General features: G+C 41.4%; 1 protein-coding gene across 2 annotated transcripts in view; it reads right to left on the bottom strand.

The window, feature by feature from the left end:
* The window catches only part of TCF20 (transcription factor 20), a 52,990-nt gene that overhangs the window by 19,647 nt on the left and 5,706 nt on the right, over positions 1–27,637 (bottom strand). The gene's annotated exons all lie outside the window — the stretch shown is intronic.

Raw genomic sequence — 27,637 nt, 5'->3', positions numbered from 1 at the left:
TCCTAAAATTTATATGGAATCTTTTTTTTTTTGGTTGTGCCGCACAGCTTGCAGGATCTTAGTTCCCCAACTAGGGATTGAACCCAGGCCCTTGGCAGTAAAAGCAGAGTCCTAACCTCTGGACCAGAAAGTAATTCCCATGGGTAATATTAAGGGAACCTGAATAACCAAAACAATCTTGAAAAAGAACAATGCCGGAGGACCCATACTTCTGATTTCAAAGCTTACTACAAAGCTACAGTAGTCAACAGTGTAGCACTGACATAAATACAGAGATATAGACCAATGGAATAGAATACAGAGCCCAGAAATAAAGCCTTCCGTATATGGTTAAATGATTTTTGAAAAGGGTGCCAAGATCATCCAATGGGGAAAGGACAGTCTTTTCAACAAATGGTGCAGGGAAAACTGGATATCCACATGCAAAAGAATGAAGTTGGACCCTTACCTAACAGCATATATAAAAATCAACTAACAAAGGACCAAGGACCTAAATGTAAGACCTAAAACAATAAAACTCTTAGAAGAAAACATGAAACAAAAGTTTCATGACATTGGATTTGGCAATGATTTTTTTGGTTATGACACCAAAAGGCCCACATAACAAAAAGTAAACAAATTGGACTTCATGAAAATTTTTAAATGTTGTGCATCAAAATACACTAGCAACAGAGTAAAAAGATAACACACAGGATGGGAGAAACTATTTGAAAATCATGTATCTGATAAGGGATTAATATCCAGAATATATAGAGAACTCCTAAAACTCCACCAAATAACAACAACAAAAACCCCAACCAAAACAAAAAACCCAACCCATTTCAACAATGGGCAAAGGACTTGAATAGACACATCTCCAAAGGAGATATACAAATGGCCAATAAACAAAGGAAAAAATGCTCAACATCACTCATCATTAGGGAAATGCAAATCAAAACCAAAATGAGATACCACTTCACACCCATTAAAATAACTACTATCAAACAGAAAAGAACAGTGTTGGTGAGGATGGGGAGAAACTGGAACACTTGGGCACTATTGGTGGGAATGTAAAATGGTACAAACACTATGGAAAACAGTATGGCAGTTCTTCAAAAAATTAAAAGTAGAATTATCATATAATCCAGCAAGTCCACTTTTGCATATATATCCCACCAACATGAAAGCAGAGTATGAAAAATATTTGTACACCCATGTTCACAGCAGCATTATTCACAATAGCTAATATGTAGAAGCAACTCAAGTGTCCATCGATGGATGAATGGCTAAGCGAAGTATAGTATATGCATACAATGGAATATTTTTCACTCCTAAAAAGGAAGGAAATTCTGACACATGCTACAACCTTGAGGACACTGTGCTAAGTGAAATAAGCTAGTCAGCAAAAAACAAATACTATATGACTCAACTTATATGAGGTATCTAGAATAATTTAATCATAGTATAATGGTGGCTGTCATGGTATGGAGGGAGGAAAAAGTGTGGAGTCTTATTTAATGGGTATAGAGTTTCAGTTTTTTTTTTTAAATCTGCACACAGATTTTTTTAATATTAACTTATTTAATTTATTTATTTTTGGCTGCGTTGGGTCTTCATTGCTGTGCATGGGCTTTCTCTAGTTGCGGCGAGTGGGGGCTACTTTTTGTTGCGGTGTGAGGGCTTCTCATTGTGGTGGCTTCTCTTGCTGCAGAACACAGGCTCTAGGCGTGCGGGCTTCAGTAGTTGTAGCACACGGACTCAGTATTTGTGGCTCCCGGGCTCTAGAGTGCAGGCTCAGTAGTTGTGGCACACGGGCTTAGTTGCTCCGCGGGATGTGGGATCTTCCCAGACCAGGGCTGGAACCCGTGTCCCCTGCATTGGCAGGCGGATTCTTAACCACTGTGCCACTAGGGAAGCCCTAGAGTTTCAGTTTTACAAGATGAAAACAGTTATAGGGACGTATGGTGGTGATGGTTACACAACAATGTGAAGGTATTTAATACCACTATGTAATTAAAAACTATGTATTGGGTTGGCAAAAAAGTGCCTTCAGATTTTAAGTAAAAATAAAAGACACATTTTTCATTTTCACCAAGAACTTTATCGAACAACATATGCACCCTTTTGTTCCACTATCTTCTGCTATTATTCAGGCAACTTTGTAATTCCATCTTCCCCAAACTTTTTATCTTTTTGAGCAAAGAACTGTTCCAGGTGCCTTTTACAGTCTTCCAGGAAACTGAAATTTTTTCCATTAAGAGAATTTTGTAAAGACGGAGATTAATGGAAATCCGAAGGTGCAATGTCTGGTGAATACAGTGGATGAATCAGAACTTCCCAGGCAAGCTGTAACAGTTTTTGCCTGGTCAGCAAAGAAACATGCGGTCTTGCATTAACCTGATGGAAGATTATGCATTTTCTGTTGACTAATTCCGGATGCTTTTTGTCGAGTGCTGCTTTCAGTTGGTCTAATTAGGAGCAGTACTTGTTGGAATTAATTGTTTGGTTTTCCGGCAGGAGCTCATAATAGAGGACTCCCTTCCAATCCCACCATATACAACTTCTTTGGTGTGGTTGGTGGTGGTTCATTTCGCTTGCCCCACCATCTCTTCCATTCCACATTATTGTACAGTATCTACTTTTCATCGCCTGTCACAATTTGTTTTAAAAATAGAATGTTTTCATTACATTTAAATAGAAAATCGCATGCGGAAATATGGTCAAGAAGGTTTTTTTCGCTTAACTTATGTGGAACCCAAACATCAAAGCAATTAACATAATCAAGCGGTGCAAATGATTTTCAATGCTTGATTTGGATATTTTGAGTATGTTGGCTATCTCCCGCGTGGTATAACGTTGATTGTTCAAAATTAAAGTCTCAATTTGATTGCTATCAACTTCAACTGGTCTACCTGACCCTGGAGCATCATCCAGTGAGAAATCTCCAGCACGAAACTTTGCAGACCACTTTTGACACGTTCGATCAGTCACAGCACCCTCTCCATACACTGCACAGATCTTTTTTTGCGTTTCAGTTGGGTTTTTACCTTTCTTGAAATAACAAAGCATAATATGCCAAAAATGTTGTTTTCTTCCATCTTCAATATTAAAATGGCTATACAAAAATTCACCAATTTTGATGTCATTTTAAAAATCCATTCTGATGCAACAGCTGTCATGATACAATCTAACAAAACTGTTTCGAATGAAGTTAAAGACAACCAAGCGCTACTAGAGCCATCTTACGGAAACAAACAAACCTTTTGGCCAACTCAATACTTAAAAACGGTTAAACCTACAGCTACTAACATCATACTCAATGGTGAAAAGCTGAAAGCATTTCCTCTAAGATCAGGAACAAGACAAGGATGCCCACTCTTGCCACTTTTATTCAACATAGTTTTGGAAGTCCTAGCCACAGCAATCAAAGAAGAAAAAGAAACAGAAGGAATCCAAACTGGAAAAGTAAAACTGTCACTGTTTGCAGATGATATATTATACATAGAAAATCTAAAGATGCTAACAGAAAACTACGAGAGCTCATCAATGAATTCAGTAAAGCTGCAGGATACAAAATTAATACATGGAAATTTACTGCATTTCTATACATTGATAACAAAAGATCAGAAAGAGAAATTAAGGAAACAATCCCATTTATCATCTCATCAAAAAGAATAAAATAGGGAATTCCCTGGCGGTCCAGTGGTTAGGACGCCACGCTTCCACCTCAGGGGCACGGGTTTGAGCCCTGGTCAAGGAACTATAAGATCTCACATGCTTCATGGCACAGCCAAAAAAAAAAGAAAAAGAACAAAATACCTAGGAAAAAGCCTACCTAAGGAGGCAAAAGACCTGTACTCTGAAAACTGTAAGATGCTTATGAAAGATATTGAAGATGACACAAAGAGATGGTAAGATATACTGCTTTCTCAGATTGCAATAATCAATATTGCTAAAATGACTATACTATCCAAGTCAGCCTACAGAGTCAATGCAATCCCTATCCAATTACCAATGGCATTTTACAAAAAACTAGAACAAAAAAATTTTAAATTTGTATGGAAATACAAATAGCCTGAACAGCCAAAGCAATCTTGAGAAAGAAAAAATGGAGCTGAAGGAATCAGGCTCCCTGACTTCAGACTATACTACAAAGCTACAGTAATCAAAACAGTACTGTACTGGACCAAAAACAGACATATAGATCAATGGAACAGGATAGAAAGCCCAGAAATAAACCCATGCACCTATGGTCAATTAATCTACGACAAAGGAGGCAAGAATATAGAATGGAAAAAAGACAGTCTCTTCAGTAACTGGTGCTGGGAAAACTGGACAGCTACCATGTAAAAGAATGAAATTAGAACATTCTCTAACACCATATACAAGAATAAACTCAAACTGGATTAAAGACCTAAATGTAAGACTGGATACTATAAAACTACACTAGAGGAAAACATAGGCAGAACACTCTTTGACATAAATCACAGCACTATCTTTTTGGATCTGCCTCCTAGAGTAATGGAAATAAAAACAAAAATAAACAAATGGGACCAAATTAAACTTAAAAGCTTTTACACAGCAAAGGAGACCATAAACAAAATGAAAAGACAACCTACAGAATGGGAGAAAATATTTGCGAACAATGTGACTGACAAGGGATTTCCAAAATACACAAACAGCTCATATAGCTCAATATCAAAAAACCAAACAACCCAATCAAAAAATGGGCAGAAGATCTAAATAGACATTTCTCCAAAGAAGACATATAGATGGTCAACAGGCACATGAAAAGATGCTCAACATCATTATTAGAGAAATGCAAATCAAAACTACACTGAGGTACCACCTCACTCTGGCCAGAATGGCCATCATAAAAAAGTCTACAAACAATAAATGCTGGAGACGGTGTGGAGAAAAAAGAACCCTCTTGTACTGCTGGTGGGAATATATATTGATACAGTCACTATGGAGAACGGTATGGAGGTTCCTTAAAAAGCTAAAAACAGAGTTACCATATGATCCTGCAATCCCACTCCTGGGCATATATCTGGAGAAAACTGTAATTCAAAAAGATACATGCACCCCAATGTTCACTGCAGCACTATTTACAATAGCCAAGACATGGAAGCAACCTAAATGCTCAACAGATGACTTGATAAAGATGTGGTATGTATACACAATGGAATATTCTCAGGCATAGAAAATAATGAAATAATGCCATTTGCAGCAACATGGACAGACCCAGAGATTACCATACTAAGTGAAGTGAACCAGACAGAGACAGACAAATATCATATGATATCGCTTATATGTAGAATCTTCAAAGAAAAAAAAAAAAAGAAGATAAAAGTGAACTTATTTCCAAAACTCACAGTTAGCAAAGCGGAAAGGGGGGGTGGAGAGGGATAAAAAAGGACGTTGGGATTAACATATACACATACTATATACAAAATAGATAAACAACGAGGATCTACTGTATAGCACAGGGAACTATACTCAATATTTTGTAATAATCTATAAGGGAAAAAAATCTGGAAAAGAATATATATATATATATATATATGTATAACTGAATCACTGTGCTGTACACCTGAAACTAACATGATATTGTAAATCAACTATACTTCAATAAAAAAACAAACAACAAAAAAACAGTTAAGGGGCTTCCCTGGTGGCACAGTGGTTGAGAGACCGCCTACTGATGCAGGGGACGCAGGTTCGTGCCCCGGTCCGGGAAGATCCCACATGCTGCGTAGCGGCTGGGCCCGTGAGCCATGCCGTTGAGCCTGCGCGTCTGGAGCCTGTGCTCCACAACAGGAGAGGCCACAACAGTGAGAGGCCCGTGTACCGCAAAAAAAAAAAAAAGTTAAGATGGTAAATTTTATGTTAAGTGTATTTCAGCACAATAAAAGAATTTAAAAGATAACGAAATCCAAATTCTCAAGCCCCATGTCAATGTGCAACAAATCTCCAGGCAATTCTGATGCTCCAATACAGTTTGAGAACCACTGGTCCAATTTCAACTCCCCAACTTTTAAAAATTAATTAATTTTATTTTATCTGCACTGGTTCTTCATCGTGGCGTGCGGGCTCCTCTAGTGCAGTGTGTGGGCTTAGTTGCGGTATGTGGGATCTTAGTTCCCGAACCAGTCATCGAACCCTGGCCCCCTGCCTTGGGAGCGTGGAGACTTAACCACTGGACCACCAGGGAAGTCCCGTCAACTCCCCAACTGTTTAGATGAGGAAAAACAAAGACCCAGAGAGATGCTATGACTGGCTGAGGTAGGATTTCAGAATTCCTGGGAGCCATTTAGTGCTTTCGCCATTATACTTCTGTCCCCGGCAGACTAATGTAGACAGTGGGGCATGATAGGCAGAACTGACTCCCAAAGATGTCAAAGATGTCCAACTTCATCCTCAGAATCTTTGCCTCACAGCAATGGGACTGTGCAGATGGGGAGGGTAAGCTGGATTATCAGGTGGCCCCAATCTAATCACATGGCTCCATAAAGCAAAGAACCTCTCCCAGAAGTATCAGAGCTGCAGGCTTTAGGGAGATGTAATGATGAAAGCAGGGTCAGAGAGATGCAACACTGCTGGATTTGAAGATGGAGGAAGAGGCCGTGAGCCAAGAATGTACAAGTTGGAAAAGACAAGAAAAATTCTTCCCTAGAGCCTCCAGAAAGGAACACAGCCCTGCTGATGCCTTAATCTGAACTGTAAGATAACAAGTGTGTGTTTTCAGCCACTGAGTTTGTGGTAATATGTTACAGCAGTGATAGAAATCTAGTAAGTGGGGATTTCCTGAGAATCTCACAGTAAGAGAAGGGACCGTTCATTTTCCTGTTACATCCCTCAGTGTAACAAGCTTCTCCCTCATGGAAACCCCCACAATTTCACTCACTCTTTATTAGGCATCAGGCTTGTCTGGCATCAAATCAGTGACACTGAAACTGGAAGGGACACTGGGTCTGTCTTCAACACATTTTTTTTTTCTGGTTCAAAAAGAGGCTAGAAGCAAGGTGACCTGCTGAAGATCCCATAACTAGAAGTACCAGAACTTAGAACTAAAGCCTCTTTTCTTCTGAATCCCAAGGTTCAACCATTCTTTATACCACACTGTGCTGCCTTCTAGTCCCCTTCATTTACTCAACTATCCAACATTTGAAAAGTACTCCCTACATGCCAGGTGCCAAAGACAATATAAAAACTTACCTGTATAATAGCTTCTGTTTCTATTCGCCCCTTCTATCCTAAAATCAATACCCAGGCCAGTACCATGGCCAACTGGATTTTTTGTTCTTTAGTTTTTACCTGAAGAAACTATGTATACTACCACTCTCCCATAGTGCAAATAATTTAATAAAGTCAGTGTACAGCTAAATGTCCTTTGTTTTTGACGCCACTGTTGTTACAAGTTTAATGGTATTTATCTCCAGGAGAGATAAGTCCACACAAGACTGTTCCCCACACAAGTGAGACACACAGTGGGACTTTTCAATCATGGTTTCTAAATCAAAGTACTTTTTACAACAAGCAACGGTCCAATCATCTCAACAGTGAATCTTTCATTTATTTAGGGGGGAATAAAGGTTATTTTTAAGCCACTGTGCATTTCTTGATACTGTAAATCTTGGGAAATACTGGAGGTGGCAAATTGCTGGAGCCGAATCACCTAAAAGCAGTTTAGTTCATATCCAAAGGAAGCTCTGAGGGAGAATTTTGCATGCCTCTTCATTTACAGGAATGTCTTTCCTATGAGATGTAACGGCGACCTGAATAGTCGCTCTGCTTAACGAGCATCTCTGAGCAGCCTCAGTGCACTGAAGCATTTGGGTCAGGGTATTGTTAGTGTTGATGATGGTCAGTTCCGTTAGAGCTTTAAAGATCACAGACGTTGCCACTACTGTGCCCAAGATGGCTTTTAGCCAGCACTGCACACACTTCTGCTCGTGCTTACAGTATTAACTTTTTCATGTCTGTCCACCCTCCACACCCCCCAAACTGCGAGACTCATTCTTGTATCCTCAGGGCCCGGCACACTGTAGGAACTGTAAATGTGGGCTGATGGAATGAACGTGATGCCTGACACACTTGAGAACGTGGAGATAACTAACGAGAATACTCTTCAACATGAGTTTAAAAGCTGGTGCTAGTAGAGCGTGGAACATGTGGAACAAGGTATGTGTTAATTTTTGGCCACCAGCAAGATCTTCCTTTTCTTTTTAATTATGCCTTCCATATCTAGGACAGAAGCCTCTGCCACCTGAGCGATCTACTCCAGCCACGTGGCAGCGACACAGTCTACCTGTAAAGAGCTGCCCTCTTTACAGGTAGAGCTGCCCTGGGAGCAGCTTTCTTTGAGGCAACTCTGCACCCCGTCAATTTTCTTTCAAGAGCACTTCAAGGTGTTGGCCAAAGCAATACATATAAAACCCTCTATGTTTTGGGTTCTTGCTTCCTTAGAGTTAATCTCCTTATGTCCCCTGAAAGCTCATGAGACCAGCTGGAAAGTTCTGCTGCTGTTTGCCATTCTCAAGACCTGGAAGAAGGGATTGGCACCAGCCTCTGGAGCCCACACCACAAGCCCAGAGCACCACTAAGGCTTCAGAGACCCCCTCGGGGGGGAGAGACACCCAGTCCTTCCACATCCATTTACTCAGTGCTACGAGAGGTATATATTTTAAAGTAGCATCTATGCCTCATAGCTGTTCCAGCAAAACCATTAAATCTTAAAAAATTATGATGATACTAGTTTAAATGCCATCAGTCATGTCAGCAGCATTCACTGGCTAATGGCTAACTGTGCCTTAAGACAAAAGCTCCCGGTCTGACTGGCTTTTCAGAATAAACATGGATGGTCTAATGTAAATACTAGGCTCGTGTGAAGCAGCACAGGGGCCAATGGAAAGAGAACCTGAGGGTGTCAGCTCTTGCATGAAAGCCAAAAAAGTCACATCAATTTTATCATCTGCAAAATGGGGCTAACAATACAGCTGACCCTTGAACAACTCAGGTTTGAACTGCTGAGTCTTATACGTGGATGTTTTTCAATAGTAAACACTACAGTAGTACACAGTCCGTGGTTGGTCGAATCTGCAAAAGTGGAGGAACCGAGGGTATGGAGAGCTGACTATCAGTTATACTCGGATTAATCCCCGTGCTGTTCAAGGGTCAACTTTGTTTTCCTTCCTCATAAAGTTGTTCGAAATAACTGTGAGAGTGTTTTATAAACTAGAAAGAGTTATATAATTGTTAGGGCTTACATGTCTTTTTTTTTTTTTGGCCACACCGTGCGGGAAGCAGAATCTTAGGTCCATGACCAGGGATCAAACCCGTGCCCCCCTGCAGTGTAAGCACACAGAGTCTTAACCACTGGACTGCCAGGGAAGTCCCTATAATGTGTCATATTTTTGGCAGTTACTGATGTCAAAATTAGAAAACACATACCAAGTAGATTCTATTAAATTAAGACAAACTAAGTTTAAAAATTGTTTTTCGGAACTAATTTTTTTCCTTTAGAATACTGGCTGAAACAAGCAGACCCTGGGTGGTCCTGAGCATCTGCTGTCAGTCTTTTTGTAATTTGAGTTGCTGTGTGTGTTTCAACAGTATTTCACCTCTGAGGGTGTGTATGGACAGCTCTTGGCCAAATCTCTGAACACTGCATCTCTTAGCTACTATTCACTATTACTTTCATTTTATTTCCCCTCCTAATTCTATCCTTGAACAATACAGATTAATGGGAAGTATTTGTAATGTTTTGTGAAGCACTTTTGCATTGGAAGGAAAGGTTTTAAATAAACAAGGAGAGGCTTCCCTGGTAGCACAGTGGTTAAGAATCCGCCTGCCAGTGCAGGGGACACAGGGTTCGAGCCCAGGTCTGGGAAGATCCCACATGCCGCCGAGCAACTAAGCCTGTGCGCCACAACTACTGAGCCTGCGCTCCAGAGTCCGTGAGCCACAACTACTGAAGCCTACAAGCCTAGAGCCTGTGCTCTGCAACAAGAGAAGCCACCGCAATGAGAAGCCCGCGCACCGCAATGAAGAGTAGCCCCCGCTCTCTGCAACTAGAGAAAGCCTGTGCACAGCAAGAAAGACCCAACACAGCCAAAAATAAGTAAAATAAATAATAATAAAATTTAACAAACAAACAAACAAGGAATAAAACAATCGAGTACAAATTAAACACTAGCAGGGGGTCAAAAGCGTCCAAAGCTGAGCAAAACCAGAGTGAGGAAAAGGGCCATGCGGGCTGGCCTGCTGTGCCCTGTAGGTACTGCCCCTGCCTGTTTGATGACACTGACTCAGGCTGTCTGCACCAGTGTCACCTGCCACGTGCTCCTAGCCACAGTTCTCCCAGCCTGTTCCCACCCTTGTTATGCAACCCCTCACTCACGTTACGATAATTTCCACCTCTGCTTCTGGATCCCTCACGATGAGGGGCCGAGACCCAGCCGGTGGCACCGATCCTCACAACACACCCAGAGCCTGGCGGCTCATCTTCTCTGCCTGCAGGATAGAGTCATCTGCTTCCCCTCAAAACCAGGAGAGGAAACACACATGCACAACTTTCTTTAATCCAACTGTCATCTTTTAGATATAAAAATCTGGGATAAAATTACTCATTTAGATTCCCATTTTCCTCCCATAAAAACCCCAGTCAAAAAGTGGTTCTGCTGCTGACCCTGAAAAATATTAGCTTCTTTGAGAAAGCTTTTCAAACCACATTATAAACATATAAAATATGTCTTTGTGGCTCAGTGGGAGTTGAGGGGTGACTGGCCCTGGAAGTGGAACAAAACGCATGACAGCATGACCAAGGTCAAAATCTAAGTGCGGCTGTTCTGGCAGCGTCTCCCAGCTGCATCCCTGGCCTCTGTTTCGATCCACGAGCCAAGCCTGTTCCCTGAATTCCCTTCCTACTGTCTTTGTACTTGCAGATGGGTTTACACTGAAGTTTTGATGCTTTGAATTAGGCTACAAGGTTTGGGATTAAAGGACTTTTTTTCTTCATTAACAACGTCTTTTCTTGTTTTTCTGTACTTCGTCTGCCAAACCGAGGAGGCCAGAATCCACCCACAACCTTGAGCACATGAAGAATACATTTAGAGTGCACATGCCTTTCTACGATGGATTTGTTCACTTTACCATTCAGCAAACAAATAATGAAAACTCATTAGGTCTAAGATGCAGCTGGGGAAGGGTGTCTTTTCTCTAGAAGATTCTACCCCACCTCTTTTTTTGTTGTTGCTATTTTACACATCTGGACTTTCACACGTTAGGTGCGCTGGAAGTAAGGCATCTGTTGTGCCTCCATCAGAGGTGATGGTGAGTAACCACTGGTTAACAGTAAAAAGCCAGGCTGGTGCTTCTTTACAGAATCACGAAATACAAGTTATCCTACTGAAAATGAAGAAAGGATTTTGACTTCCTAATGAGCTGTTCTTGGGACTTTTAATTTGCCTTATTAACACGTCAATTCTGAGTCTACAGCATAGAACTGCAAAGTCGAGAAAATGGAGACATGGGCTAGAAGAAAATTAATAAGAACCCAAATTAGTTTGGTCTGTGTTGGCTCAAGTTTTCTCTATTCCTTATCTTTCCCTCTAATATCCTGGTTTCTCTAAAGGTTGTAAGAGACCATATGATCAAAGTGGCTTTGATTCTCGGTGGTCTTTGCCTTGATATTTAAGTTCTCTTAAATGGTATCAACTTCAGAAATGTAATCATCTTTCCTTCTTATTCATTCAACAAATTTTACCTGCCTATGTGCCAGGCAAGGGGGCTGAACTGAAGATCAAAAGTCTGCCACTGGGGAACTTATGGAATGGTCTGTAGGTAAGACACCAAAATTGTGATGTGTTAAGAGGTAAATAGTACTTTAGAGCTTAGAGGTAGTATCCCTGACCTAGTGAGGCAGGTCAGGAAAGCATTCAGACGTCAGGGCAGAAGGAACAAACTGCCTTGTAGGAACAAACACTCAGGGTGTGGAGAGCTGACAGTGGGGCAGGATTCTGAAGGCACAGAGAGCTGGTGAGCAGGAATGTGGGGTCAAAGATGGCCTGTTGTTGGGTGAGGCATGTCACGGAAGAGTTTGGGTACAGGGGTTTGGGGGTGGAAGTGCATACAAGAGGCTGCACTTAGAGATCTGGAGATAAAACCAATAGGACTTGGTCATAAGCTACAGCTATGGGGGTCTGATATGTGTCTCGTGAGCCCTAGGTGTGTGTGGCGTAAGTGGCGGGACCCTCACTTGGCAGGCACAGTGGAAGGGGAGCCCTTCCAGCATCTGTGCAGCAGGACTTTGATGAGGAGAGGACACAAGTGGCCCCTGCTCTAAAAGCTACTTACTCTTAGAAAAATTCCATTTAAGAATACAATGTTGTGGACGTTGAGCAATATCTCAACTGGAATGATGAGGAAAGGGTTTAATTTCAAATGACATTTTCTGGGTAACTGAAGGTAAAACTAGAAACCCTTTCTGGAACACATGAGTCTACACTATTCTGAATTGAACTGATTATTCTCTATTGCCTCAGAGTGATGACTCTATTATTAGGAATACTCTTGTAAGATATTAGGTAGAGACTAGGCTTTTTTTTTTTTAAATCATAGTGACTCAGAGGTATAACTAAAAACTTGCTTTTCAAAATAAATCTCTGCTATCAAGCTTTTTTCCTTATCATTTTCTTGTTTATCCTAAAGTGGAGGGGAGAAAACAATCCAGTTAAAGACATGTTCCAGTCGTTGCTGACATCTCCTGAATTTGCCTGCCTTATATTCAGTGGGCTCTTTTTCTTGGTTCCTGCCTCAAATATAGGCAGCCTAAAAAGAGACAAAGACACAAAAAGAGAAACAGCTGGGTTGGAGAGGAGGCTCTGGGTTCCTTCCTGGGGCGGAGCTGTCCAGGGAAGTGGCAGTGGAGGTGGACCGGCAGCAGGGGCTCCACAGGAGACAGGAGACCAGCGTCCAGCCCTGCCTCCTCCGCTAGACCAGCCTGGGCCAGTTAATTAATTTCAGCCTCAATTTCGTCTCAACAGTAAACTGGGAACAGTACCCAGATGGGAAAAAAGGAGGAGGGTGGAGAATCTTTTAAGAAAATCAATGAGGAAAACAAACCAAAAATCCCCCCATCAACCCAGAATGTGCTCGACGGTGAAGGAGAAGAGTATTTTTTAAATGACGTGTAGGATATTTCTAAGACACTCTGTATAAAAACAGAAGGGATGGGACTTCCTTGGCAGTCCTGTGGTTAAGACTCTGTACTTCCACTGCAGGGGGCACGGGTTCAATCTCTGGTTGGGGAACTAAGATCCCGCATGCCACGTGGCCAGGAAAAAAAAAATTGATTTAAAAAAACAAAAAGGGAAAATGAGGGCCTAGCAGCAGTCCCAGGATGGCCTCCTGAACAGCAGAGACCTTTGGGCTTATCTGCAAGGACACAGGAAGCTGGGGATGGCAGTGTTGGCATCCAGGAGGAGCTAGCTTGTAAAACAATCCACTACTAATGCTTACACCCAGCAATGTTGCCACTTTCATGCACTTGTTTTGAACATTTATCTTTTTATTACAACAGCATGTTTTTAATAGGACAGGCACAGTATTTAACGACTTTTTAAAAATGATGATAATGTTCTCTAAACATGTATTAGTACAGATACTAGTCATTATTTCTACCAAGGTGCTCACAAAGCTTAAAGTTTTAATGATCACATATGGAATGAACTTCAAACATGGATATGGTGGGCACAGATGCTGGCCATTCACTGTAGGTTTTAAATATCCTGTAATTCCCGGTCTAATTCTCATTCTCCTGGGTTAACAGTCTTCAGATTCAGCAATAACAAATTTACAGAGGCAAAACCAAAGCAATATCCCTGATAAAATGTATCTACCTGCCACAATTAAGTTAAAACCAGTCTTCATCCCTGCCCCCCTTCTAGAATATTAAAGCATTATAAAAGACTTAGTTTAATCATTTTTCTCTTGATCTTAAAATGTACACTGCTATGTAAATACATATTCTTCATAATTCCACTTACAAGAAAGTCAACACAGGCCTCACTAATGATGTTTCTTTGGCTTAACCAGACTTTGGTTTTTTCCTGAAACAGTTTGCATTTTATCTAACTCACAGGTACATATATTCCATTAAAACAACTGTAATCAGAGGTTTTCTTTTACAGCTGGAGAAGAAAGCTGTAACTCTGTTGAGAACATTATATATCTTGTCTGAGGGGAGTTTCCACATGGTAGGAAGAAAAGGGATGTGTGCCCTTTAAGAAGTTAGAAAGAAGGTTTAAGGCAGTAATTAGCATGTTTGCTCTGAATAGCAGCTGAGAACCTGAGAAAGGCTAGCTCAGCAGGAGGAGGAGCCCTGCGGCAGCCCTGTGAGAAGAAAGAGAACAGCTTTCTCTAAGTGTACAGATAAATGCTTATAGACAGAGTTTAAAACACTGAAATTTAAGTTGCACAAGACTACATACTAGTTTAATTTTTTTTACCCTTTGCTCAAACAGTGGATTGGCCTACAAGGAGATATGATTGCCCTTTGCGCTTTCTGAATCTAAAAAGGCATCTTATTTTTTTAAACATCTTTATTGGAGTATAATTCTTTACAATGCTGTGTTAGTTTCTGCTGTATAACAAAGTGGATCAGCTATACATATACATATATCCCCATATCTCCTCCCTCTTGCGTCTCCCTCCCTCCCTCCCTATCCCACCCCTCTAGGTGGTCACAAAGCACCAAGCTGATCTCCCTGTGCTATACGACTGCTTCCCGCTAGCTATCTGTTTTACATTCAGTAGTGTATATATGTCCATGCCACTCTCTCACTTCGTCCCAGCTTACCCTTCCCCCTCCCCATGTCCTCAAGTCCATTCTCTACGTCTGCGTTAAAAAGGCATTTTTTAAAAGAAATTACCTGCCAGGAAAGTGACTCTCAGTATAATCCTGCTCCTCTCCACTGATCATCCAACGCCGAGCTGGGTCTATGCATCCAGAAAGGCGCTTATATTTAACTGTTTACAATTTCAGTGGCAGAAATGATGAACCTGCCGCCACAACAGGCCTCCTTTAGCAAGATTTCAAATTTGTGCAGCTTATACTGGAACTTAAAGCTCCAAAGAAGTTCCAAACTCTTGGAGATCTTTTTCCTTATTTTCACTGCCTCTCTTCCTACTTGCATTTGTTTTATACTTTCTTGACCAGATCTGCTTCCACCTCACCCATCCCCATCTTCCCAACAGAACAACTGAGTATTGCAAGTCAAGATCTTGTCAGGCAAAGCCACCCTATTCCTGGAAGTGGCAGGTTCTTTAAGGGCAGGGGCAGCCTAAAAAGGGACAGACAGCAGAGGCACTTTTATATGGGGGCATAGTCCCAGCAGAAAGGAACTTTAAAAAATGAGGACATCTTGGTATATTTAAGCTACTGCCATGCCAATTCAACTATCCATAGGGTCACTGGTCCCCACACCCTAGAGCCAGATCCCGCTAACCCTCTCAGCAGGCTTTATGGGGCCACTTAATGAGGTGATAATGTGTGAGACACCTCACAGGGCATTTCAGGTCCTTCCATACCTTGACTTCCCAGAAACCCTGTACTGGAAAAAAAAACTTGGTCCAAACCTAGAATGGAAACTTTGGTACCAAAGTTAGTTGACTAGCTAAACACTGAGTTTTCAGAGTTGATTTCAGTCTGTCACTTGTCCCAGAAGAGAACATGCAGCATTCATGTTCACATTCCAGGTGTTTCTTACCCCCAAGAAAGTCTAACAGCTACTGACTCAATCCACCTTCGTGGATGGGGACACTTTCTTCTTCATTTCAAGAGCAGGAAGATACTCAGCAAGAGGCCAATCCTTACTTCAACAGATGGAGTAAATGGGAACACGGAAATAATATGACCAAGATCAGAATTAATTAAATTCAACAATTACCTCCCCAACCTTCAATTTTTTAATGTCAAGTGACTGTTCGACATATCTCATTTTACTCCTTACAACCTGACAGGGTAGATCAGTTATTATCTTCACTTCACAGGTTAAGAAATTAGGTTGGAAGAGGCTGAAGTGACTTGTCTACCATTACAATTTTCCAAGAAGTCAATCCCTACCAATATTTGGATGAAGGAAAAAATGAGATCTATAACGTTCCGTAATCATCACTCCTCCCCAACAATCTCTTCTAGTGTCTTCGGAGACCATTTGTGGGGTAAATCCAAGAGCCTCTTTTGCTCTCCTTCTGGTACCTGTTCTCTGGGCAGCCTGGTCAGGACACAGTATTTATGTGATGAAAGGTGGGTCTACCATATATGTGGGTTTTCTTTCATGAGTGAGATTACAAAGAAGCAACAGAAGATGGGGTTTCATAATTCCCAAGTCAAATTAAGGAGCTGAAGGCAACAACTGGTGTTTGCTGGTGGTCTCAGTGTGTGTGTGTATGTGTGGCTGGATCATTTCCTGGGCTTCTGAAAGTTAATTTGGAAGGTTTTGAATGGAGAGTCTTCCAGAGCTGAGCAATGAGATCTTGTTGGCATATGCAACTTAAATGGAATTCTCTTTTTTGCAAAGTGTGGGTGGGGTAGATGGTATGGGAGAACGGAATTCCCTTGCTGGAGAGGTAGCATCCTTGAAGGTGACTGGCTTTAATGAGGAAAAGGTCTGCAGCACTGCAAAGCCTCGCCTGCCAGGAGGCAGCAGCAGCAATTTATAGGGATGCCACCCACAACCGTGTGGTAGCTTTGTATGTTGTTCCGCAGTTTCTACTGCGGGTGCTTTGCTTATAGCCCTGGGCTGACATGTCGCTCTTGGAGAGTACCTGGACCAGAGTGAAGGTGCAAATATTAATGACTGTTTGTGTCCACCTGTGAGGGATAAGGGGACAGAGGTAGTGACACTGAGAAAGCCAGTGTTCAGAGAAGAGAGTTAAGAGTGTGCTCCTGGCGGACTGTGAGTTTCAGAGGGCTTGATGGAAGGGTTTGGGAAAGCGGGAAGGTGTGGATCGTGACGTGGGTCTATTTTTCCCACCACTCACTCTGAGCTTTGGGTTGGTCCAAGCGCACAGTAACTCTGGGTAGGTCGGGCCTCCGGAGCCTTCCTGACTCACCTTTCCCCTCGCCCAAGTTAGGTGCAGCTTTTCGGTGTTTACACAGACCCCACACCCTCACAGTCCTTACACACGTGCTGATCTAAGCTTATCTAGAGCTGCTCTTAGCTGCAAGGAACTGTCCATCAGAAATTCATTAATTCGTAAATGGTCACTTGGATGTCTAAAAGGGAGGCATCTTAGACTTAACATGGACGTGATACACCTCTTGATCTTCCCACCAAAACTTGTTCCTCCTCCAGGCTTTCCTTTTTAAAGAAATGGCACCGCATTCACCCAGTTGCTGTTTCCACTCCTGCCCACACAGGCCATGGGGATTAGCTCCTGCCGACCTCTCCAACCTCATTACCCTCTCCGCTTTTCTGCTACTGCCTCACCACACTGGCTTTCTTCCTGATCCTTAAACCCACCAAGCTCCATTCCTCCCTGCAGCCCCTGTAACCCTCTGTACCTCTCTGATCTCAAAGGCTGGCTCGTTATACCACTGCCACCTCAGCAACTCCAGGAACTTCCCCTGGGTTCCCAATCTAAAGCAGCTACCTGGTTACTTTCTACCACATTGTCTTTTAATTGTGTGCACCAATCTGTTCCTGGCACCTATCAGATGCCAACTAGTAAAGGGTGTAAGTAAACCAAGGTTGTAAGCAACGGCATGGCCACACTTGGGTTTTAGAAGGATCTCTTTAGAGTGGAAAATGGAAGGGGGTCAAACTAAAGAGTAGAGAGACTGATTGAGATGGTACCTAATTGAAAAGATGATGGTTGGGGGGTCTGGGGTGTTTCAATGAAGATATGAGAGACTTGAGTTCTCTAGGAAACAAGAACAATGAATGTCTCAATAGGAAACAAGGGAAGGAGTCTATGACGGCTCCAAGGGTTTTGGCTGGGGCAGAGGAGAGCACAGAACTAGGCAGGGGACACACATATGTTGGTTTTGAGTGAGGCCAGTGGGCAGCTTCATAGACAGATCTGGAACATGAGTTCTGAGTGTCATTAGGTCATATTCTCATACAGGGACTGTTCCTCTCCTTTCTGAGTCGAATCTCTCCTCTAGGTTGTCAGTCTAGGACAATAAAACAGTGTTAGGGCTCTGGGTGACTGACCTCTGGATCTCACGTTTTTGTCTCAAAGGGCACACAATAAAACACACAAACAACAAAACCTTTGGTGAGTGCCTTGTATACTGTGCCTCACAAAGAACTACCAGGATGAGCAATTAACACTACCATGGTTGACTGTCTCTCAACCATTAATTTTTTTGCTGAAACTATAAAGTGGCATATAGAAAAAACTGTCACTCAGTCTCATTACCAAAACACATTTTAACATTTCTCTTCAATTATTACATGCTTCGAAAAATACTTTAAATGACATCCAAAGGCCCACCTTCCTCCACCAGATATTACATCGCTCATTACATGTCTTTCTTAAGTCACAGTTTCATGCTGTGCTGATCAGCCCTGTGTCATTCTCTACAGCGGCCCCAGGGCTGACCTAGCCCCTGGGGAACCAATCTGGTGAGGAAGACAGTCACAGTACACGGTGCTAAGTAGCGCAACAGGCATAATGGGAGTGCTGGGGACCTGCTGCTTGGGGAACCAGGTGACAGGTGAGTTGGTTTTTTAAAATCCATCTGCTTTTCATGAACAACAGTGGATTAAAATGCCCAGGCCTGTTGGGAGGTGCAAGGTCTTGTGTCAGCAAACAAATATATTTTGAGGGGCTGCCTTTTCAAAGCATTAATATATTTTGATTCTTTCCAGAGACAACTCTACCTAGAAACAAGCAAAGAGAACCATCTGGCAATTACCCTATTGCTTATCTTAACCAGTTTTAAGTAGTTTTTGAATGAAAAAAAAAAAAGTAACTCTCAAGCAAACGAAGGACCTACATCTGATATCTGTCTGAACCAAGATTTAAATTTCATAGACACTATTTTCAAAGTCTGGAACCACCTGGCATCTCCACAGAGCCAGTCACAATGAGTATGCCTGAGAGTTGTTAAATGAGCATACGTTTTACTAGAAACTCTTCTACTAGCTGCTTAGTGAAACAGGTGAGAAATAAAATGCCTTCAAAGGCGATGTCACAGGACAAAAGGGAACCTTCCTACACTGTTGGTGGGAATGTGAACTGGTACAGCCACTATGGAGAAAAGCATGGAGGTTCCTTAAAAAACTAAACATAGAACTACCATATGATCCAGCAATCCCACCCCTGGGCATATATTCGGAGAAAACCATTATTCGAAAAGGTACATGCACCCCAATGTTCACTGCAGCACCATTTACAACAGCCAGGACATGGAAGCAACCCAAATGTCCATCGACAGATGGATAAAGAAGATGTGGTACATATATACAATGGAATATTACTCAGCCATATAAAAAAGAACGAAATAATGCCATTCGCAGCAATATGGATGCGTGTAGAGATTGGCACACTGAATGAAGTCAGACAAAGGCAAATATTATATGATATGCTTATATGTGGAGTCTTAAAAAACGGTACGAGTGAACTTATCTACAGAACAGAAACAGAGTTACACATGTAGAAAACAAACTTACAGTTACCAGGGGGTAAGGGGTGGGGGATAAACTGGAGATTGGGATTGACAATATACACACTACTATACATAAAATAGATAACTAATAAGGACCTACTGTATAGCACAGGGAACTCTACTCAATACTCTGTAATGGCCTATATGGGAAAAGAATCTAAAAAAGAGTGGATAGATGTATATGTTTAACTGGCTCACTTTGGTGTACACCTGAAAATAACACAACATTGTAAATCAACTGTACTCCAATAAAATTAAAAAACAGAAGTTGATGCCACTGCAGCTGGGTCTCACTCCCATCAGAAGGGACCTGCACTACTTCAGACTTAAGTTTTGTTATTTTGTTGGCCTTGGTCTCATGCGTCTGCTTATGTAGCAGCTCTTCAGTTCTGTTCTCACAAGGCACATTACCTGACAGCAGTATGCTGCCAATATATTCAAATCAAGTGTCAGTCATAAGCACACACAGCCAAAATCACTCCACTGTACCTGGATTAGTGGGACAGGGTCACATAGGGCTGAATTTTCTCTTTGGTTTGACTTCTACCCAATAAGCTTAATGACAGGAACACATTTTTACTAAAATGACACGTGAGGACACCTTCTAGGACTAACATCAGCCCACAGTACTTATTTCATCTAAAAACCACAACTCAGAAGCCTCCAGGAATAGTTTGGAACCCACCAATTGCTGGTGGTTTCGCACTGCCCATAAATTATAAAGGCTCAATCCCAAGACTGCAATACAGCCCTCTGTGGTCCATATATACTACACATATTAACTATTTTTGGTGGGAGGTGGAGTGTGGTTGTCCGGAATCATTCCATGAATTCTTAATTATTTTGGATCTCCTTTATGGTGCTGACCTGTCAAAAATGTTTATTTAAAAAACTTCATTACTAGGTAGACTCTTTACTGTGGCCTTAGATAATCATTATCAGAAATTTACCAACTCACAAGAATATTAATGTCTTTACTTAATGTGAAGACAGATTTTATTCTCTTCCTTTTGCCTCCTCTCCTTGAGGACTCTAATTCCTGAGAGTGTTCACGTGGGCTAATGCTATTTCATGAGACAGTAATTAATATTACACCTTAGGGCTTCCCTGGTGGCGCAGTGGTTGAGAGTCCGCCTGCCGATGCAGGGGACACGGGTTCGATGCAGGGGACACGGGTTCGTGCCCCGGTCCGGGAAGATCCCACATGCCGCGGAGCGGCTGGGCCCGTGAGCCATGGCCGCTGAGCCTGCGCGTCCGGAGCCTGTGCTCCGCAACGGGAGAGGCCACAAGAGTGAGAGGCTCGCGTACCGCAAAAAAAAATTACACCTTAAACACCACGCTCCCCGCTCCCCACAAACTTGAGTTTCCCACCAGAGTAATAAAAATGAGGAGAAACTGTTTGTTTCATATGCAGGGCAACTTTGCTATCCAGGAGGATACGTTCTGGACACTCCTGGGACGAATCACTAACTGTGCTAGGATGGAATGATATAAACCACAGCTTACTGAGCGAGCTTATAACAGGAACACATCTTCGCCAAAACAACACGTGAGGATGCCATTCTAGGGCAGACACCAGCCCACAGTACATGCCAAGCATTTCTCTATGTACTTTCCAAAGAGTAACTCATTTAATGCTCAGGACAACCCTCTTCACAGCAGGTGCCATCAGCTTCCATATTTTACAGATGAGGGAGGTGAAGTACAGAGGTTAGTGACTTGAGCAAGTGACCAGCTAGGAAATTCACAGGAAGCAACGTGATTCCAAGTCTTTGACCTGGCCCCTTCCCCCGCCAACACACACACAGCTGCTGAGCAGAACGGCAAAGGCAGAAAGGTGAGGAAGATCTTTGAGGGCAACCATTAAGCTGACTGGACTTTCCCTTATTAGACTTCTTTCCAATACATGGGAAGATGGGAAGAAACTGGTCTCAGCTGTGGCCTTCAGGTGCCTTCAAAACTGGCCTTGGCTTGGGATGAGGGGGCGGAAGCTCCATTTTTCTAACAAAGCTAGGTAAAGGAAGCTGTGCCTCCCTCGTGCAGGAGCTGTGTGGGGCAAGGCACTGCTTTCTGCAGGAAGAGCGCGAACCTTCCTGACAAGGTCCAGGAGCCCTCACACAGGGCTTCTCTTCAGGCACCAGCCCTGGGGCCCGGGGCTGAGGCTCACTCACCTGTGAAGTGACAAAGGTCCCTCACAGCATTCTAACTTCAGACTTCTACTGGTTTTCTAACAAGGACTCAGATATTTGTTGAATTGAAATGAATACTTACTTTTACATACTATTCGATCATGTGAGCTCTTTTAACATATCAGCAATAACTCGCTTAACATCTCAGGGATGAATTATCTGGCCTAATATACAGTGACTTGTCAATATTCTTATTTATGGTCCTTCAGCATTTTCAAAGAAGAGTGTGCCCCTTATAAATTTTATTTAAAAATCAGGTGTAATGCTTCTCTCATCCCTAAAAGAAATAAAGAAATAGACTGTAGGAACACTAAGTCTCTCCATTTGTAAGGTAATATAAACAATAAAATTCTAAGCTTCAAATTTCACAGGAGATTCCCTAGAATTCAGAAAAACCAAATTCTGAAAGAAAATTAACCCTTTCTCTGTAGGTTCAGTCTCAAGGCCATCATGTAGTGTTATAAAAAGAGACATCTATCACACAGGTAAATGTTAAGAAAAATAGGAAATAAGATAATTACACAACTTTCTGCTGTATGATAAAAGTCATGGGAATACAGAGATGAATAGGCCTCGGTGCCTTAATGTGTAATGTGGACAGGCTGTGACAGAAATGAGAGCTGTGATGACAAAGACCAAGTGATGGGGGCTGGGGAGGGAGGGAGGGAGTGTGAGGAAGACGGAAGAGGAGAATGAGAGAGAGTGTCGGAATGTGAGAGAGGGAGGGGCAGAGTAGAGGAGCGTGCAGGGGTGATGAGCTGGGGGTACGGGGTTGAGGGGAGGGAAAGGAAAGAGTCAATGGGGGGAAGAGGGATGCTGGAGCTAAGAGCAGAGACCAGGAGTCTACGGAAGGCTTCCGCAGGACCTGGGCTGGTGGCAGCATCCGTGCCAGGCTGCTAACTTAAGGAGCACATAGATGGGAATTCAGTGAGAATATGGGACAATGCCTTTATTTTACAAATAACCGGAGAAACTAACTAACCTGTTTTTGACATTTTAACACGTAGTCACACTTTCACAACATAATCAACGTATTCGTACTTTTATACTTGTCAAATTATGTTTTTTGTCACAATTTAAAGTAAATTAAGGAGGATGTTAGCCTGTTAGCTGTATGAAGGCAAATTATTATTGCCCATTATTTAAACTTGTAATAAAAATAAACTTTAAATACTTTAAATAACCTTTAAATATAATCTTTAATATACTTTTCAAGACTGAAAACAATCTATTTGGAAGGGGTGCCACCAGCCTAGGTAGTGGAGGAGGGGAAGGGAACAAGCACAGGCCGGCAAAGCTGAGATGTGCAGTCTCAAGGGACACACCAGAGATCCATGGCCACCAGATCCCTGAAAGCCTTCCCATTCCTAAACGTATTGAACAGGTTTTTATGTAACAAATTATTTGTATGTCTATTTAGAGGCAATTACTTCTGTCATACCATCCATGTCAGAGGATTCACATATATAATTACATCAAGGTAAATAATCAGAGGTCATAGTTAGACAAAACCAAAGAGGACACTCAGAAAAGTAAAGACGGTGAAGGCCGTTTGTACAGGAATGTTCTAGTTTTCAGCTATTTTTAGATTAGTGTGAAGCTTACAGGGAGAGGAGCTATTGTTTGTCAAAGACTTTGTATTATTCTGTTATAATATCGTGCTTGTCAAAACACCTGATAAATACATAGGCCAAAATGGATCTTTAATCAAATATATGTGGCCTTATCTCAACACGACAGGATTGAGAGCACGCTTATTAAGCAGACCAAAATCGAAGGCATCTGCTAAAACCCAAGATAAAACTAGACTCAAAGTGACCTTGACAAATTGAAACAGCATCCATCAAATTAAATAAAAGAAGGCAAGTTAGTGTAATTTGTTCTTGAGTACATTAAGAAAAGGAGAATAAAAGCTAGGCAAATAAAACTGAAAAGGATCTTGCAGTCACAGCACAACATCAGCTCCAAGGGCCAAGAAGCATAACTTTTTAAACCATTTTAAAAATCAACACATCACTGGGCTATACTACCTGAGCATGTGTCACAAAAGCCAAGCCATCCTTTATTCTGAGGGTAATGGAATGGTATCTTCTCTCTTCCTATCTCATTGAGTGGCTTGTGAGAATAAAACAGATGTGCAGTGTACTAAAAAATTCAATATACAAAGCTAGCATTCTATTCTAAAGGAGGGATGTAAAAAAAATAGAATGGGATCAAGGGAAGAGAAAGGTAATATTCTTAAAGGGCACTGGTACAGTGAATGAGTACAATATAAGAAAATAAGCTTAAAGCTGCAGTATGAGATTTAATTTAAGATTGGTCATGAAACTAATATAATGTTATATGTCAATTACATCTCCATTTTTTAAAAAAAGGTGGTCAAGTGTTCTGAAACCTGTTACTAAAGGAGAGTGGAATCTGCAGCCTTGATGGTGCCATCACAGAACCCCAAGATCTAAGTTTACAGCCTCTACTATATAGAAGAAGTGTAGGGACAAAAATACCTGTTTTTATGCCTTTTACCTTTAAATGAAACTTTCCAACTTAAACAGTTGAGGGTGCAATTAATATTTTAAAAATCAAAAACTACTTTCAATGTTCTCTACCTAATGTGCTTCATGTTATTTTAACCATTTAGTCAATGAAAGCTATGAGGGATGGGTTAAAGAGACTGATTTATCATATTCAGTGTATTTGTTCCAATTATAACATTCCAGATTTTATTTTGGGATCAAAGCTGACAAGTAGAAGACTAAATTGTCACTTTCTGAAGACATGATTCCTGACTAGGAGTTTTAAAAGGCAGGCCTGCTGTTTGGCCCTTTTGAGGATGGAGGGAGCTGTGATTTAGGGTGGTCGCATCATTATAGGGTGCTTTCTACTTTGTATAAACTAGACTTGAATTGAGACATGGGATCTAGTGGTTTGCTGAGAAGGATTTAGCCTGCTGATTACTGGTTACCAGTTATTACTAGAGAATGTTCAAAAGTTTACACATAAAAATTACTCTGAGAGATGTTAATAATGTTCTATGTTGAAATAAAGAAAACATGGGCAGATAGGGACACACACCAAAAAGTAACAAATAAAACAAACCAATCCACCAAATATTGTAACCATCAGAGTAAAGTTGGCAAGCAGGCCATCAACTGGGGCAAAATGATGATTAATGGATTACTGAGCTCTCAGAACTGACTTAAGAATTTTGTGCTTACTTTAGAGTCTTAAATGTTATGTCCCTTTAGGACTTCTGCATTTTAAGACGCCACTGTGGGGGACTTCCCTGGTGGCCTAGTGGTTAGGATTCTGGGCTTTCAATGCTGTGGCCTGGGTTCAATCCCTGGTCGGGGAACTGAGATCCTGCAAGCCAAGGAGTGTGGTTAAAAAAAAAAAAAAAAAGCTACTGTGTCTAAAAAGCAAATCTATTTCAAACTTGGGGCTTTAGGAGTGACAATGATGGTGCAGAGGGGGAAGGAGGGAGAAAAAAGATCCTGTGGGGAAGTGGGGGGGGGGTGGGGACAATGTCTTGGAGGGAAAAGCAAACTCCTTGTGTGGCTGAATTAGAATGTTCTAATTTAAAATATATGTAAATTTCACATTAATTACATTTTTTGACTATAGTTTTCAAGCACTTCCTTTACATCAGACACTGTTATAAATTCTGGGGATAATGCAATGATAAAATACAGTGCTTTGTGGGGAAGATGTAGTGGGGAGGAGAGGACAGTATGAAGTGTCCAAGAATACTATGATCCTGGCTGATAAAGCCCTTATTAAGTATGACTGAAAGTCACCTGTACATCTGTCAAGCATGGAAAGTTTCAAATACAAATCAATACAAAAAACTCTCATCTGATTAAACATCACAGACTGAACATACATTTACACACCTGTTTCCTTTCCACAAAATAAAGGGATAAACTTATAAATTCATGAGGACCTGAAGAATGGGAGGGGAAACAAACAACACACAGGAGATGTCCAAATTCTGGAAACCAGAAATAAAACAGAGCAAGTGCTTCAGCAGACTGAAGGGAAGAAGAGGGGAGAGTGCAGGGGAGGAGCCGCTAGAAAGCCAGCCACCTTGTGGCACAGAGCCTGGGAAGCACAGGTGTCTCAGAAAGTGGGGGGTACAAGGTGGGGCTGGAAACCAGAAGATTAGCTCAAAGCCTGTATGAGGAGTTAGGTCCCTTACTCAACCCAGTTTAACCATGTAACTGTCCCCCAAGAGGGATATTCAGAGAAGAGAAAGTTGTTGAAAATATCAGAAATGAAAACAAATAAATAAAAGGTTGATTAGATGATAAAGTTGTAGAAAGCATGGAGAAATCAGAACAAAAAGAGAGAAGGAACACAGAATAGGAAAGAAAAGACAAAGCCAGAAGATCAATCCAGGAGGTACAATTCCTAATTAATGGGAATTCCAGAAGGAGAGAATAGAGAAAACAGAGGGAAGGAAATTATCAAAGAAGTAACACATAAACTTCCTGATCTAACAGCCATGAGTTACAGATGGCAAGAAAAGGCCAACCTCAAGGCCTATCATTTGAGATTTCAGAACTCTAGGGAAATGAGAAGATCCTTAAACTTCCAGAGGAGAAAGACTCAACACACATATTAGGGTCTGAAAATCAGAGTGGTTCCAGTCCTGTCGACTGCAACACGAGGACGTAGAGGACAGGTCAGGAAGCGTGACTCCAAGATCGTGAGAGGCAACTAGATTCTACACCCAACCAACCCTCCATCAAACGTGAGGATGGGATAAAGACGTCCAGATACTTAAGATCTCAATGTATTTACCTCCCAAGCATCCTTTTTCTCAGGAAAATACTAAAGGATGACGCACTCCATTAAATGAGGACCCAGACTAAGTAAGGTAAAGACATGGGTAAGGTAACAGCATTCCACAGAGGGAAGAAGTAAATGATGATGACTGTGATGATGAACGCCCCAGGAAAAGTTATGAGAGACCTGACACACATACACTAATATGTATAAAGTAGATAACTAATGAGAACCTGCTGTATAGCACAGGGAACTCTACTTCACTTCGCTGTACAGTAGAAACTAACACAACATTGTAAAACAACCATACCCCAATTAAAAAAAAAAAAAAAAAAGACCTGAAGAACAAAAACCCCCTTGCAAGGAGCCGTTTGGATTGGAAAGATGTGGTCCAAGAAAATAAAAAGCAAATAAAAACATGAATTAATAATTCTAGAGAAGTGAAAAGTTTTAAAAGAAAGAAGTTATATCCACAGTATATATTTCGTAAGTATTACAGAGTCAGATGTTGAAAAATGGGAAAAAAGATCCATAGATAACACAAGTAGCAGTAAAAACTGATCGTTTAGAAACACAGGAAACTGGCAGAGGAATCAGGTTTGAGAACAGGTGAAACAGGGATGTTTGTTTTAACGAGCTGGAGGACACTAGCATGGCCCTGTAACCTGTGAACACATATTGCTGATAAAAGTAAAAAGTGAAACAAATGTCCAAATTACTTAATTTTCTGTCTGTTATTTGGGTCTAGGAGCTTTATTATTATTTTTTAATTGAAGTATAGTTGATGTACCATATTATGTAAGTTACAGGTGTACAACACAGTGATTCACAATTTTTAAATGTTATACTCCATTTATGGTTATTATAAAGCACTGGCTATATTCCCTGTGTTGTACATGAGCTTAGGGGCTTTAATTTGGAGGAATCACCATGTGATGTGAAAGAATAAAAAATACGGCTGAAACAAGTGAAGGTGGAAGAAAAGGAATCAAAAAGAAGTAAC

The sequence above is a fragment of the Phocoena phocoena genome, chromosome 11 (assembly GCF_963924675.1).
Source record: "Phocoena phocoena chromosome 11, mPhoPho1.1, whole genome shotgun sequence".
NCBI classification, from domain to species: Eukaryota; Metazoa; Chordata; class Mammalia; order Artiodactyla; family Phocoenidae; genus Phocoena; species Phocoena phocoena.
This window is presented reverse-complemented; position numbering and strand designations above follow the sequence as displayed.